The sequence below is a fragment of the Equus przewalskii genome, chromosome 22, assembly GCF_037783145.1.
Source record: "Equus przewalskii isolate Varuska chromosome 22, EquPr2, whole genome shotgun sequence".
Lineage (NCBI taxonomy): Eukaryota > Metazoa > Chordata > Mammalia > Perissodactyla > Equidae > Equus > Equus przewalskii.
The window spans coordinates 13537710-13551477 of NC_091852.1; the positions used below are offsets into that span (position 1 = coordinate 13537710).

At 37.7% G+C, this 13768-nt stretch overlaps 1 protein-coding gene across 8 annotated transcripts in view; it reads right to left on the reverse strand.

Moving 5' to 3' along the window:
- Window positions 1–13768, reverse strand: part of GCNT1 (glucosaminyl (N-acetyl) transferase 1) — a 45965-nt gene that overhangs the window by 7525 nt on the left and 24672 nt on the right. The gene's annotated exons all lie outside the window — the stretch shown is intronic.

The following is a 13768-nucleotide window of genomic DNA, read 5'->3' on the forward strand; positions in this document are numbered from 1 at the left end:
AAAAGAAAATGACTGTCTAATCATTAGGCGACCTCTAAGCTAACAGAACAGAGACTTATGTGGCTTCACACAACAAAAAATATAGACTTTAGCAAATTTACCCAGGAAAGTCACTAAACTAGTAGCAACACAAACCCTGGGCAGGGCAGGGGCAGAGGTCCGATTTCCAGAGCTGACACATTATAAAATGTCCACTTTCAATAGAAAAATTACAAGCCATGTAAAGAAATATGACATACATACACAGGAAAAAAGCAGCCAACAAAAATTATCCCTAAGAAGTCCAGGTGTTGCACTTAACTAAACAAAAACTTTGTCAGCTATTATAAATACGCTCAAAGAACTAAAGAACAAAAAGAAAGCATGAGAATGATATTTAACTAAACTGAGAATGTGAATAAAGAGATAGAAATTATAGAAAAGAACCAACAGAAATCTGGAAATGAAAGTACAAAAACTGAACTGAAAAACTGATGAGAGGGGTTCAACAGCAGATTTGAACTGACAGAAGAAAGAATCACTGGAATTGAGGACAGGTCAAGTGAGAGTATTATATCCAGTCTGAGAAACAAAGAAAAAAGAATTAAAGAAAATGAACAGAGCCTCAGAGACCTGTGAGATACCATTAAGCATATCAACAAATGCATAACAGGAGTCGCAGAAGAAAAGTGGGGGAGGGGAGGTAAGAGAGGAAAGAGGAGGCTGCATGCACGAACAGGAGCAATAGAAAAAACATTTAAATAATGGCTGAAAACTTCCCAAATTTGATTTTAAAAAATTAATCTGCACATCCAATAAGCTCAATGAGCTCCAAGTATGTAAAATGGCACAATCACTTTGGCAGCCAGCTTGGCAGTTTCTTACAGTTAAACATAGGCTAACCATTTAATCCAGCAACCACATTCCTAGGTATTTAACCAAATTGAAAACGTACGTCCACACAAAAACCTGCATGTGAATGTTTACAGTAGCTTTATTCATAATTGCCCCAAACTGGAAGCAATCAAGATGTCCTCCAATAGATGAATGGATAAACAAACTGTGGTACATCCACAACATGAAATATTATTCAGTGATAAAAAGAAGTGAGCTACTAAGCCATGAAAAGACATGGAGGAAGCTTAAATGCCTATTGATAAGTGAAAGAAGCCAATCTGAAAAGGCTACATACTGTATGATTCCGACTATATGATATTCTGGAAAAGGCAAAACTATAGAGACAATAAAAAAGATCAGTGTTTGCCAGGGAGTGGTGGTAAGGAAGGAACGCATGAACAGGTTGAGAATAGGGCATTTTTAGGGCAGTGGAACTACTCTGTATGATACTGTAATGGTGGTTATGTGATATTATGCATTTGTTAAAACCCACGGAACTGTACGACAAAAAGAGTGACCTTTCATAACTATAATTAATAATAATGTATGGATATTGTTGCATCAATTGTAACAAATGTACCACATTAGTGCAAGTGATTAATAATAGGGGAAACTGTGTGAGGGAGTATGTGGGAACTCTGCACTTTCTGTACAATTTTTCTGCAAACTAAAAACTGCGCTAAAAAATAATCTATTCAAATTGAAAGAAAATGAATCTTCACACTCAGGAAGCTCAATGACTTCAAAAGATGATAAACTAAAAAAAAAATCCACATCTAGGTACTTCAGTTAAACTGCTCAAAGACAAAGACTAAGAAAGAATCTTGAAAATGGCAAGAGAAAAGTGATTATACAAGCGTCATAAAAATTATGAATAGCTTCAAATCAGAAACAATGAAGACCAGAAGATAGTAGATAACATATTCAGTGAGCAGAAAGAAAAGATCTTCAATGAAGAATTCTATAATCAGCAAAATTATCATTCAGAAACAATGAGAAATTAAGAAATTCCCAGATAAACAAAAGCTAAAAGAATTCATCACTAGCAGACCTGCCCAAAAGAAATACTAAACAGAGTCTTTTGGGCTGAAATGAAAGGATGTGAGATAATAACTCAAATCCACATGAAGAAATAAAAAGCAGCAGTAAAAGTATATACATATGAAATGTAATTTTCTTTGTAAGTCTTTTCATATGAAATTTAAAAGACAACTGCATAAAGTAGTTATTATAACACTGTGTTGACAGGCTTGTAATGTATAGAAACGTAATTTACATAATAATCATACAAAGGAGGGGAAGGGAACAGTTATAGTGCAGCAAAGGTTTTGTATACTATTAAAATTAAGATGGCATTAATCTAAAATGAAATGTTTAAAGTTTAGAAATTTTTTTTTGTAATTCCCAGGGCGATCACTTAAAAAAATAACTAAAACACATATAGCAAAGGAGACATCAAAGGAATTAAAATAGGATCAGCAAACCAGGTTTTTTTAAAATGATCCAACAATATGATTCTACAAGAGACACGATTTAGATTTGGAGACACAATTAGGCTGAGATAAAGGAATGCAAATAGATATTATGTAAAAAAATAGCCAAAAAAGGGCTAGAGTAACTATACTAATACCTGACAAAATAGACGTTAAGACAAAAATTAGAAATAAAGGATATTTTATAATTATGAAATGGATAGAAGAAGGTCAACAAAGAAACAGAAGACTTGAACAACACTATAAACCAATTAGACCTAACAGACATTTATAGAACACTGTACCCAACAAGAGCAAAATGTACATTCTTCTCAAGAACACACGGAACATTCTCCAGGATATGCCATATGCTACAGCATCAAACGAGCCTCAATAAACTTAAAAAGACTGAAATCAAGAAACATATGTCCTTTCACTACAAAAGAATGAAATTAGAAATCAGTAACAGAAGGAAATTTGAGAAGTTCACAAATACGTGGAAATTAAACTATACACTCCTAAATAGAGTCATGTGTCGCTTAATGATGGAGATACATTCTGAGAAGCGCATCATTAGGCGATTTCGTCCTTGGGCAAACATCATAGAAAGTGCTTACACAATCCTAGATGGTATAGCCTACTACACACCTAGGCTCTATGGTACAACCTGTTGCTTCTTGGCTACAAACCTGTACAGCATGTTACTGCACTGAATATGCAGGCAACTGTAACACAATGGTGAGTATTTGTGTATCTAAACATAGAAAAGATACAGTAAAAATACAGTATGAAAGATAAAAAAATGATATTCCCGTCTAGGGCACTTGCCACAAATGGAGCTTGCAGGACTGGCAGTTGCTCTGCGTGAGTGGGGGGAGAATGTGAAGGCTAGGACATCACGGTGCACGACAGTGACTTTACTAACACTGTACACCTAGGCTACACTAAATTCGTATAAAAATGTTTTTATTTCTTCAATAATAAATTAATCTTAGCTTACTGTAACTTTTTTACTTTACAAACTTTTTCATTTTTTTAAAACTTTTTGACCCTCTTGTAACAACACTTAGCTTAAAACGCAAACACATCGGATAGCTGTACAAAAATATGTCCTTTCTTTATGTCCTTATTCTATACGCTTTTCTCTATTTTTAAATTTTTTCTACTTTTTCAAATTTTTGTTAAAAACGAAGACACAAACACACACATTAGCCTAGGCCTACGCAGGGTCAGGATCACCAATATCACTGTCTTCTGCCTTCACATCTTGTCCCACTGGAAGGTCTTTGGGGGCAATAACACACACGAAGCTGTCATCTCCTATGACAACAATGCCTTCTTCTGGAATACCCCCAGAGTACCTGCCTGAGGCCCTTCTTGAGGAGCTGTCACTCTTTTAAAAAATATGCCCATGGTGGTTTGCTTCCTTTTTTTTTTACCACAGATTTGCTTGTAAGCAAGATAATGCACCAGGAACGTTCCTCTCTATTAACGAAAACCTTTTTGGTGTGGGGTCCATGTTATCAAACTTTTGAAGGAGTTTGTTGAGGTCTGCAAAAGCTTCTGATAAACCCTTCATTGTGAATTTTCTTGGCAGCTTTTCTTCTTTTTCTTCTCCTGTACTTTCCTTTCTCGTGCCTCTTCTTGAGCTACATGTTCCTGTTCCAGTTCCAACTCCTCATTAGTCATTTCCTCAGGAGCTCCTCAGCGTCATGCTCATCCACATCCAGATTAAAGTTGTTTGCCATCTCAACCAGTCTTGTTGATTTTTGGAACCTCTCCACCTCATCCTTGGAAAATCCTTTGAAGTCACGGATGAACCTCTTGAGCGTCTTCTAGACACCATTCATATCCTCCTTGGTGACATCACCACAAGCCCACGCAAGGTTCTTGATGCAGTCATAGCTGTTGTAATCCTTCCAGAATTGCCTCCATGTCTTCTCAGTGTCTTCCTCAGTTGCAACAATAGCCTGAGCAAAGGTCCTCGTCAAGTAGTAGGCATTAAAATCTGCTATAGGGGCTGGCTCTGTGGCTGAGTGGTTAAGTTTGCATGCTCCACTTTGGCAGCCCTGGGTTCACCGGTTTGGATCCTGGGCACAGACCTACACACTACTCATCAAGCCATGCTGTGGCAGTATCCCACATGGAAGGACTAGAATGACTTCCAACTAGGATATACAATTATGTATGGGGCTTTGGGGAGAAAAAGAAAAAAAGAGGAAGATTGACAAGAGATGTTAGCTCAGGGCCAATCTTCCCCACCAAAAAAGCATACCTTAAAAAAAAAATCTGCTATAACTACTTGATCCATTGGTTGGATGAAAGAAGTGGGGTTTTAGGGGAGAAGCATGGCTTTAAGTTTGGGATGAAGATCATCAATAAAAGGAGAATGTGTGGGAGCGTCATCAACAATAAGCAAAATCTTGAAAGGTACGTTATTCTCCACGTGGTACTTCTCTATTTCACTGGCTGCTTTAGCAGTTCAGAAGGGCATCTGGAAGAGGAGCTGGGTCATCCATGACTTCTTATTGCTCCTGGAGTACACTGGCAGTGTGTGCTTACTGATATGCTTGAAGGTCTTGGGGTTCTCAGTACGCCAGATCACAAAGGGTTTCAATTTGTGGCCTACAACATTGCCCCCAAGCAAGACTGTTAAATTGTCCTTAAAAGCCTTGAAACCTGGCATTGACTTGGCCTCCTTATGGATGAAAGTCCTCACACAGGCATCCACTTCTGGAATAGGGAGATTTCATCCATACTGAATTTTTGCTCTGGCAAGTAATTTTTCTCCATCATCAGCTTATCCAGAGTTTCCAAACAGTCTTCAGCTGCCTTGACATCAGTACTCACAAACTCACCACACACTTTCACACTGTGTAATGAATAAGAATTCTCAAATTGTTTAAACCAGCCAGAGCTAGCAGTAAATTTAATATCATGGCTGGGTCCAGCTTTTCTTTCAACATCGCAAACAAACTTTTTGCTTGGCTGTGATCAGATCATCATGGTGCTAAGAGGCTTATTAGGCTTGTGTCGGCCCTTCCATCCAGGTCATTACAAGTTTCTTGTCTGATACAGGCCCTTCTTGAATTTTTGTTAATCTCACCGCCTTCATGGAAGCAGATCCTTTAACAGCTTCCATCACTTTGTTCTTGGTCTTCAAGATCATAGCTATAGCAGAATGGGATACGCCTGATGGGAGAACAATAACCATTGCTGATTCCCAGCCTCATAGTCCTTAAGCACTTTTAATTTTCTTTTCAGGTCAATCACTTGATGTGGCCTCTTACTGACAACATTAGCAGCGGATTTTGTAGGCTTAGGGGCCAGGGTGAGCAAAACAACATGAGATTAAATCAAGCACAAGAGAAAATGATGCAATCAAGAGACTTGATAAACACAAAATGCTGCTGGCATAACATGGCATACTGTTTTACAGTAAACTTTTTTTATTAGTATAAAGAGTATACCCTAAACAGTAAAAAGTATAGTATAGTAAATATAAAAACAAGTAACACAGTAGTTTATCATCATTATCAAGTATTGTGTTCTGTATATAATCGTATATACTATACTTTTATAGGACTGGCAGCACAGGTTTGTTTGCACCAGTGTCACCACAAACTCGTGATGCATTGTGCTATGATGTCACTAGGTGACGAGAATTTTCCAGCTCCATTATAATCTTATGGGACCACTATTGTACATGCAGTCCGTTGTCAACTGAAATGTCATCATGTGGCACCTGACTATAACCAATGGATCAAAGAAGAAATCACTAGGGAAATAAGAAGATATTTTGATATGAATGGAATGAAAACAAAAATAAAACAAAAAAACCTTATGGGATGCAGCAAAAGCAGTGTTCAGAAAGAAATGATACCCATATTAAAAAAAGAACTCATATCAATAATTTAAGCTTCCACCTTAAGAAACAAGAAAAAAGGAGTCCAAAAGAAACCCAGAGCAAGCAGAAAATACTGGTGCAGAAATAAATGAAATTGAGAACAGAACACAAAAGGAAAAACAATGAAACCAAAAGCTGGTTCCTTGAAAAGCTTAAATAAATAAATCTTTAACTAAATTGACCAAGAAAAAAGAGGAGAATCAGTACTAAAATTAGGAATGGAAGAGGGAACATCACCTCCAACCTTACGTAAATAAAAAGAATTATAAGGGAATACTGTGAAAAATTGTATCCCAGTAAATTATATAACCTAGACAGATGGGCAAATTCTTAGACAGATACCAACTACCGAAAGTGATGCAAGAAGAAATAGAAAATCTGAACAGAGTTCTAATAACAGTTACCAAAAAACCTCCCACAAAGAAAAGCCCAGGCCCAGATGACCTCACTGGTAAATTTTACCAAACTTTTAAAGAATTAACAACAATCCTTCAAACACTCTTACCAAAAAAATGGAAGAGGAATGAAACACTTCCCAACCTACTCTATGAGGCCAGTAATTAATTACCCTGAAACCAAAATCAGACAATGACATCACAAGAAAACTATAGATCAATATCACTTATAAATATAGACACAAAAATTCTCAGCAAAATACTAGCAAACCAAATCCAGCAACATATAAAAAGGATAATATGCCATGACCAAGTGCGGTTTAGCCCAGGAATGCAAAATTTATTTAACATACAAAAGTCAATGTAATATACCATTATTAATATAGAATAAATGACAAATACTCTGTTATCATCACAACTGACACAGAATGGCATCTGACAAAATCCAATACCATTTTATGATAAAAATACTAAAATAAACTAGGAATAAAAAGAAACTTCCTCAACTTGATAAAGCCATCTATAAAAAATGCACAGCTAACATCATACTTAATGGTGAAAGACTGGCTGCTTCCCCTTAAGAGCAGGAACAAGACAAGGATGTCCATCCACTCTTGCCACTTTTACTCAACATTATATTGGAGGATCTGGGCATGTCAATTAGGCAAGAAAAAGAAATAAAAGGCACCAAGCTTGGAATGGAAGTAACACTCTCTCTATTTGTAGATGACACAATCTTCTACAGGCATACTTCGGAGATCTTGCGGGTTCAGTTCCAGATCACAGCAATAAAATGAATATCCCAATAAATCAAGTGACACAAATTTTTTGGTTTCCAAGTACATATAAAAACTACGTTTACGCTATACCGTAGTCTACAAGTGCTCAATAGTGTTATGTCTAAAAATACATACATACCTTAATTTAAAAATACTTTATTGCTAAAAAATGCTAATCATCATCTGAGCTTTCAATGAGTTGTAATCTTTTTGCTGGTGAAGGGAAGTGCAATAAAGCAAAGTGCAATAAAGTGAAGTGTGCCTCTATACAGAAAATCCTAAGAAATCCATGCACACAAAAAAATTATAATAAATGAGTTTAACAAGTTTGTAAGATATAAGATCACCATACAAAAAGCAACTGTTATTTCCATACATTAACAATGAACAATCCAAAAATAAAATTTATAATAGCATCAAAAAGAATAAAATACTGTAAGGAAAAAATTCAAAAAAAGAAGTGCAAGACTTATCTGCTGAAAACTACAAATCAAAAAACTTTTAGACCTGAACAAATGGAAAGACATTCTATGCTCATAAATTAGAAAACTTAGTATTGTAAAGATGGCAATATACCCAAAGATTAACCAATAAAGTTTTCAACACGATTTCTATCAAATTCTAGTTCCCCTTTTTTGCAAAAACTGACAAGTTGATCCCAAAATTCATACGGAAATTTGCAGAACCCAGAAGAGCCAAAACAATCTTGAAAAAGAACAAAGTTGGAGGACGTATACTTCCCAATTCCAACACTTACTTTAAAGCTATAGTAATCAAAAGAGAATGATGGTGGTACGAGAACAGATATATAGAACAATGGAATAGAGTTCAAAATATAAAGCCTTACATTTACAGTCAATTGATTTTTGACATGGTACCAAGAGAATTCAATGAGGAAAGAACAGTGTTTTACGTGAATGGTGCTGGGGCAAGTGACTACGCATATCCAAAAGAACCAAGGTGGATCCTTACCTCACAGCATATACAGAATTTAATAAAAAAATGGATGAAACGCCTAAAGCTAAGCCCTAAAACTAAGAAGAAAACAGGAGTAAATCTGCATGACCTACAATTTGGCAATGGGTTCCTATATATAACACCAAAAACTCAAGCAATAAAAGAAAAAACAGATAAACTGAATTTTATCAAAATTTAAGTTTTGTGGTTCAAAGAACCATCAAAAAAGTGAAAACACAACCTACAAAATGAGAGAAAATACTATATTTTCAAATTCATTATTTGGTAAGTATCCAGAAAATATAAAAAACTCCTACAACTCAACTATAAAAAGGACAACCCAATTGTGTCACCAGTGGGGTTTTTTAAACAAGTAGAACTATCCTAAACAGATTTTTTTTTCTTAAGATTTTAATTTTCCTTCTTCTCCCCAAACCCTCCCCCGGTACATAGTTGTGTATTTCTAGTTGTGGGTCCTTCTAGTTGTGGCATGTGGGACACTGCCTCAGCATGGCCTGATGATAAGTGCCATGTCTGAGCCCAGGATCCGAACCGGTGAAACCCTGGGCTGCCGAAGCAGAGCTTGCGAACTTAACCACTAGGCCACGGGGCCGGCCCCTACACAGATTTTTTAAGAATATGAGTACAGAAGGAGTCAGTCTAAAATTCATAAAGAATATGCTAAGCTCCTAACTTGGATCTCACCTCAAAAAAGGCGTAAGTCTTTACCATTCTCATCCACACCCAAAACATCCACCATGCTTTGCAAAATGCTTTTTAAAATGTAAGATCACCTTAAGTGTCTATAAAGTAGGTAAATGTGTGAGATAAGTGTATTTCATTAATAATGCTTTTGACTTTGTGTATTTATCACAATGGTAAATGGAGAAGATAAATTATCAAAAGAAATTTTAATTAACCAGCCTAACTTCAAGACATAGAATATTCTCTTAACTAAAATTTGCTGAGAATTAGAAGAAAGCTGATGGGAAAATATTTCATAGAGCAAAGGATTTCTGTGAGGAAAAGTTTAAAGGAAGCAAAAAGTGCATATGCTATACTAATTTAATGAAACTTCAGTCATCAAACATGCCTTAGTTTAAGCACACACACGAAGAATATTCAAAATACTCAAAAATGAATAAGAAAGCATGGCAGAGGTTAATACTGCTGGGCCCAGTGTTTCCTCACCTTCAGATTTCACAAAGGACATAGATAAGAATCGGGAGTGAGAACAGTCAATGACTAAACAATAAGACCTCATGAATGCTGAGACAGAAAGAAAAATACAAGTCCCAAACACATGCCAAGCCTTCCTCACTGAGGGTCTCCTACAAGACTCGGCAATTGTCTTAGCGAGTGTCCTGGAGAAGGTCCCTCACTGGAACACAGATGCCTTTCATGAAAGAGAAGACTGGCCACAAAAAGTTTTAAGTAGAAAAACACAACCTTAGAAGAAATGGTGGAAAAAAATAATTCCACCATGTGAAGAAGGAAAGCCAGTACCTGAAGGCAAGGGTTCTTAATTTGTGGCTTCTTGAAATCAAAACCAAGAAGCGCAAGAATACTAAGTTCTATAGACAATGACAGTAAACTCTGATCTTTTATAACGCTTGTAACAAGGACAGCTAGTCAAGGAAGGGGACAAGAAAAAAAGTATCAAATGCATCCGAGGTAACAAAATGGTCACTAGAAGAACAAAATGGTCACTAACATAAAATGAACAGCTCCAACCGGTCAGGATTAGGGTGCCATTGAGTATTTCCTGGAGCGGGAGGACAGACAAAATGACCTCAGAGAGCACGAGAGGAGGCAGCAAGTAAAATGCGAAAAGCAGATGGATGAACGGTAACTGAGTAAGCAGACCTAAGAAGCCCAGACTGACAGCAGGAAGGAATGAACCAGCTGTATTTACACTACGGGATCGTCAAAAGGTTCAGGGGAATGGTGGCACAGATACCAAGGGAGGATGAGAGTATTTAAAAAAAAACGTATTGACTGACAGCTGTTTACAAAGCAGTTGGGTCTCCACCACAAAACCCGGCAAAGACCCAAGATTTAGTCTCTGCAGAGGTTCTCCAGGCTGGACACGCCAGGCACAACGGAAAGCAGAGCTCTAATCAGAAAACAGCGGGAGTAAGTGAACCCAAGGACAATGAACAATGAGACCTCCTTTCCTATCCAGCTATCAGCTCCCAGAACTTTGGCAGCCAAGCCAACGCAGGCGTTTATTTACCAGGGAATCCAATCAGACCAAGAGGAAAAGACTTAAATGTGCTGCTTACATTGAAAATTCCCCCAAATGTTCAAAGGAAACACTGCAGGGAGAAGAAAACTACTAATAATATCCTCAGACAAGAAAAGATAGTGCATTCAGTCAATCAATCAATCAATAAGTGAGGCAGATTACACTGTCTGAAAATAGGCAAAATACTCCCATCCCATAGGCTCTTCCGCAATGCGACCTTTCCACTCCCCAATCGAATTCACTCCCTTTGAATTTGGACAACTTATGATTACACTGACCAGTAGAGTTTGGCAGAAGTGACACTATGGCGCCACCAAGGCTGGGTCATGTAAAAACACGCAGCTGCCACCTGATCGTCTTGGAAAATTTGCTCTCCAGAAGCTCCCTTTCAGAACCAGCTTCTGTGTTGTGAGAAGCCACGTGGAGAGGCCAAATATAGATGGGTAACCAAGTCAAGAGTCCCAGTTGAACCCACACTTCAATTCATCCCAGCCCAGGTGCCAGACATGTGAGTGAAGAAGCCACTAGACGACTTCAACCCCTGGTCACTCAAGTCTTAACTGAATTCCTGACCCACAGAATGTGTGAGCAAAAAATAAAATGGTCACGTTTTATGTTACTCCATTTGGGGTAGTTTGCCTCATAGCAATGATGAAAACAAACAGGAAACCACATAAACAGAACAACTAGCAAATAGAAAGATCCTAAAAATTAAGGACATAATAGTAAAAACTGAAAAGTGCAATAGATGCATCGGAAAATAAAGTTGAGGAAAACTCTCAGGGAATTAAGCAAATAGGCAAACTGATTAATGGAAAAATTAGAGAAAAAAATATAGTAACTTAGAGAACCAGCCCAGGAGATCCACCCTCTGAATAACAGGACAACCAGAAAGAAAAAACAGAAGAAATGGAAGGAAGTCATCAATTAAATAATTCAAGACTATTTCTCAAAATGAAAGAATGGTTTCCAGACTGAAAAGTCCCTTGGAAAACCAGCACAATGGATAAAAAGAGACCCACCCCAAGATGCATTCATTAATCATGAAATGTCAGAACACTGGGAAAAAGAATATCATGTAGGTTCTCAGAGAGGGGGGAAATAAGCCGCACAACAAGGATTCAGAAGCAGAATGTCTTTATACTTGATAAAAACCAACTGCAGAAGCCAGATGATAATGGAGCAACACCTCCAAAGTGCTGAAGGAAACTGAATTCCAGATGGGAATTCCTAGAACCAGATGAACTATTAAGTAAATTACAGGGAAAATAAAAACATTTTACATTTTAAGATAGGCAAGGGCTCAAAAGACTTACTTTTATGCACCCTTTCTCAAGAAGCTACTGAAGGACGTGCTCCATCAAAACTAAAGTACAGGGGGCCAGCCCAGTGGCCTAGTGGTTAAGTTCACACACTCAGCTTCAGGTGGCCCAGGGTTTGCAGGTTTGGATCCCGGGCACAGACCTATACACTACTCATCAAGCCATGCTGTGGCGGTATCCCACATACAAAATAGAAGTAGACTGGCACAGATGTTAGCTCAGGGCCAATCTTACTCATGAAAAAGAAAAAAAAAAAAACCCCAAAAAACTAAAGCATAAGCCAAGAAAGAGGAAAACATAAGAATAAGAAAGAGTGTCATGACATAAGAAGAAAGAAAAGGAAATACCAGGGTGCTAGTAAAGGAACATTCTAGGCTGTGTAACAGGCCAATAGACAATCATAGTAGTTAGAAGCAGATCACAAGACCCTGGGAGAATTATCTTCAAGAAGATGAAACCAGGGCCAGCCCTATGGCCGAGTGGTTCAATTCGTGTGCTACGCTTCGGTGACCTGGGGTTTGCCAGTTCAGATCCTGGCCAAGGACCTACACACTGCTCATCAAGCCATGTTGTGGTGGCATCCCACATTGCAGAACCAGAATGACTTACAACAAGGATATATAACTATGCACCGGGGCTTTGGGGAGGAAAAAAAAAGATAGGAAGATTGGCAACAGATGTTAGCTCAAGGCCAATCCTAAAGGGAAAAAAAGAGATGAAACCGATGGAATAACTGATGGGAATAAACATATTGAAAACCAATTTAAACAACTGGTAGAGTTTGGGGGGTGAATTTGTAATAACCACATTGAAAACAAAGCAAATGAAGGGGGCCCAGGAGATAATTATTGACTCCAAAGAAATCAGAGTCATGCAATGATGAAAAAAGCAATCATACTGTACTATAGCATACTATGTACGTGGCAATGGTGTACTCTGTGGCTTAGCTCTGAAGACCATCCATCTTAATAATGTAAACACTAGTTTTCCAACCGAGATTCAGTAAAACTCTATTAGGAGCACAGAGCAATGGGAAAGATGGGTGTGGAAAGAAACGGTCTGCGTACATTGCCCAACCTCATATAACTGGCCATGGGGGATGTTTTGAATTCCATTGCCGCTCCAAGTTAAAGGCCTCTTTCTAAATGTCTTCTACCACCAAATGCTCATGTCTGCAACAGGTCAAAATGCTAAGGATCAAATGGAAAAAATAAAGTGGAGGTAAAGGGGACAGCTCAGTACAGGACTGTTTTCACAGGAATAAATAGGAAGAGATACATGTAAGAGAAATCCAAAAGCCACTGATTATCAAATCTAGATTTCAGCCTGGAATAAGTAAGAAACATTAGAAGACCTTACAATGTAAAAAATAAGAAGCTATAGCGGCATTTCAAAATTAAGATCTATTAGATATGACTAGCATATGCCTCTGTATTTTAAAATAAATCAATTCTAGGGGCCGGCCCCATGGTTGAGTGGTTAAGTTCACGCGCTCCACTGAGGCGGCCCAGGGTTTCGCCGGTTTGGATCCTGGGTGCAGACACGGCACTGCTCATCAGGCCATGCTGAGGCAGCGTCCCACATGCCACAACTAGAAGGACCCACAGATAAAAATATACAACTGTGTACCGGGGGGCTTTGAGAGAAAAAGGAAAAATAAAATCTTAAAAAATAAAAATTAAAAAAAAATTCTAAAACATAATATTCACCCCAAACATACAATACACCTACTAGTTTAATTTAGAAAAATATCATTATATAGAGAAGAAAATGAAAAAAACATTTAAAGAAATGAGTTACATGTGGCTCAGG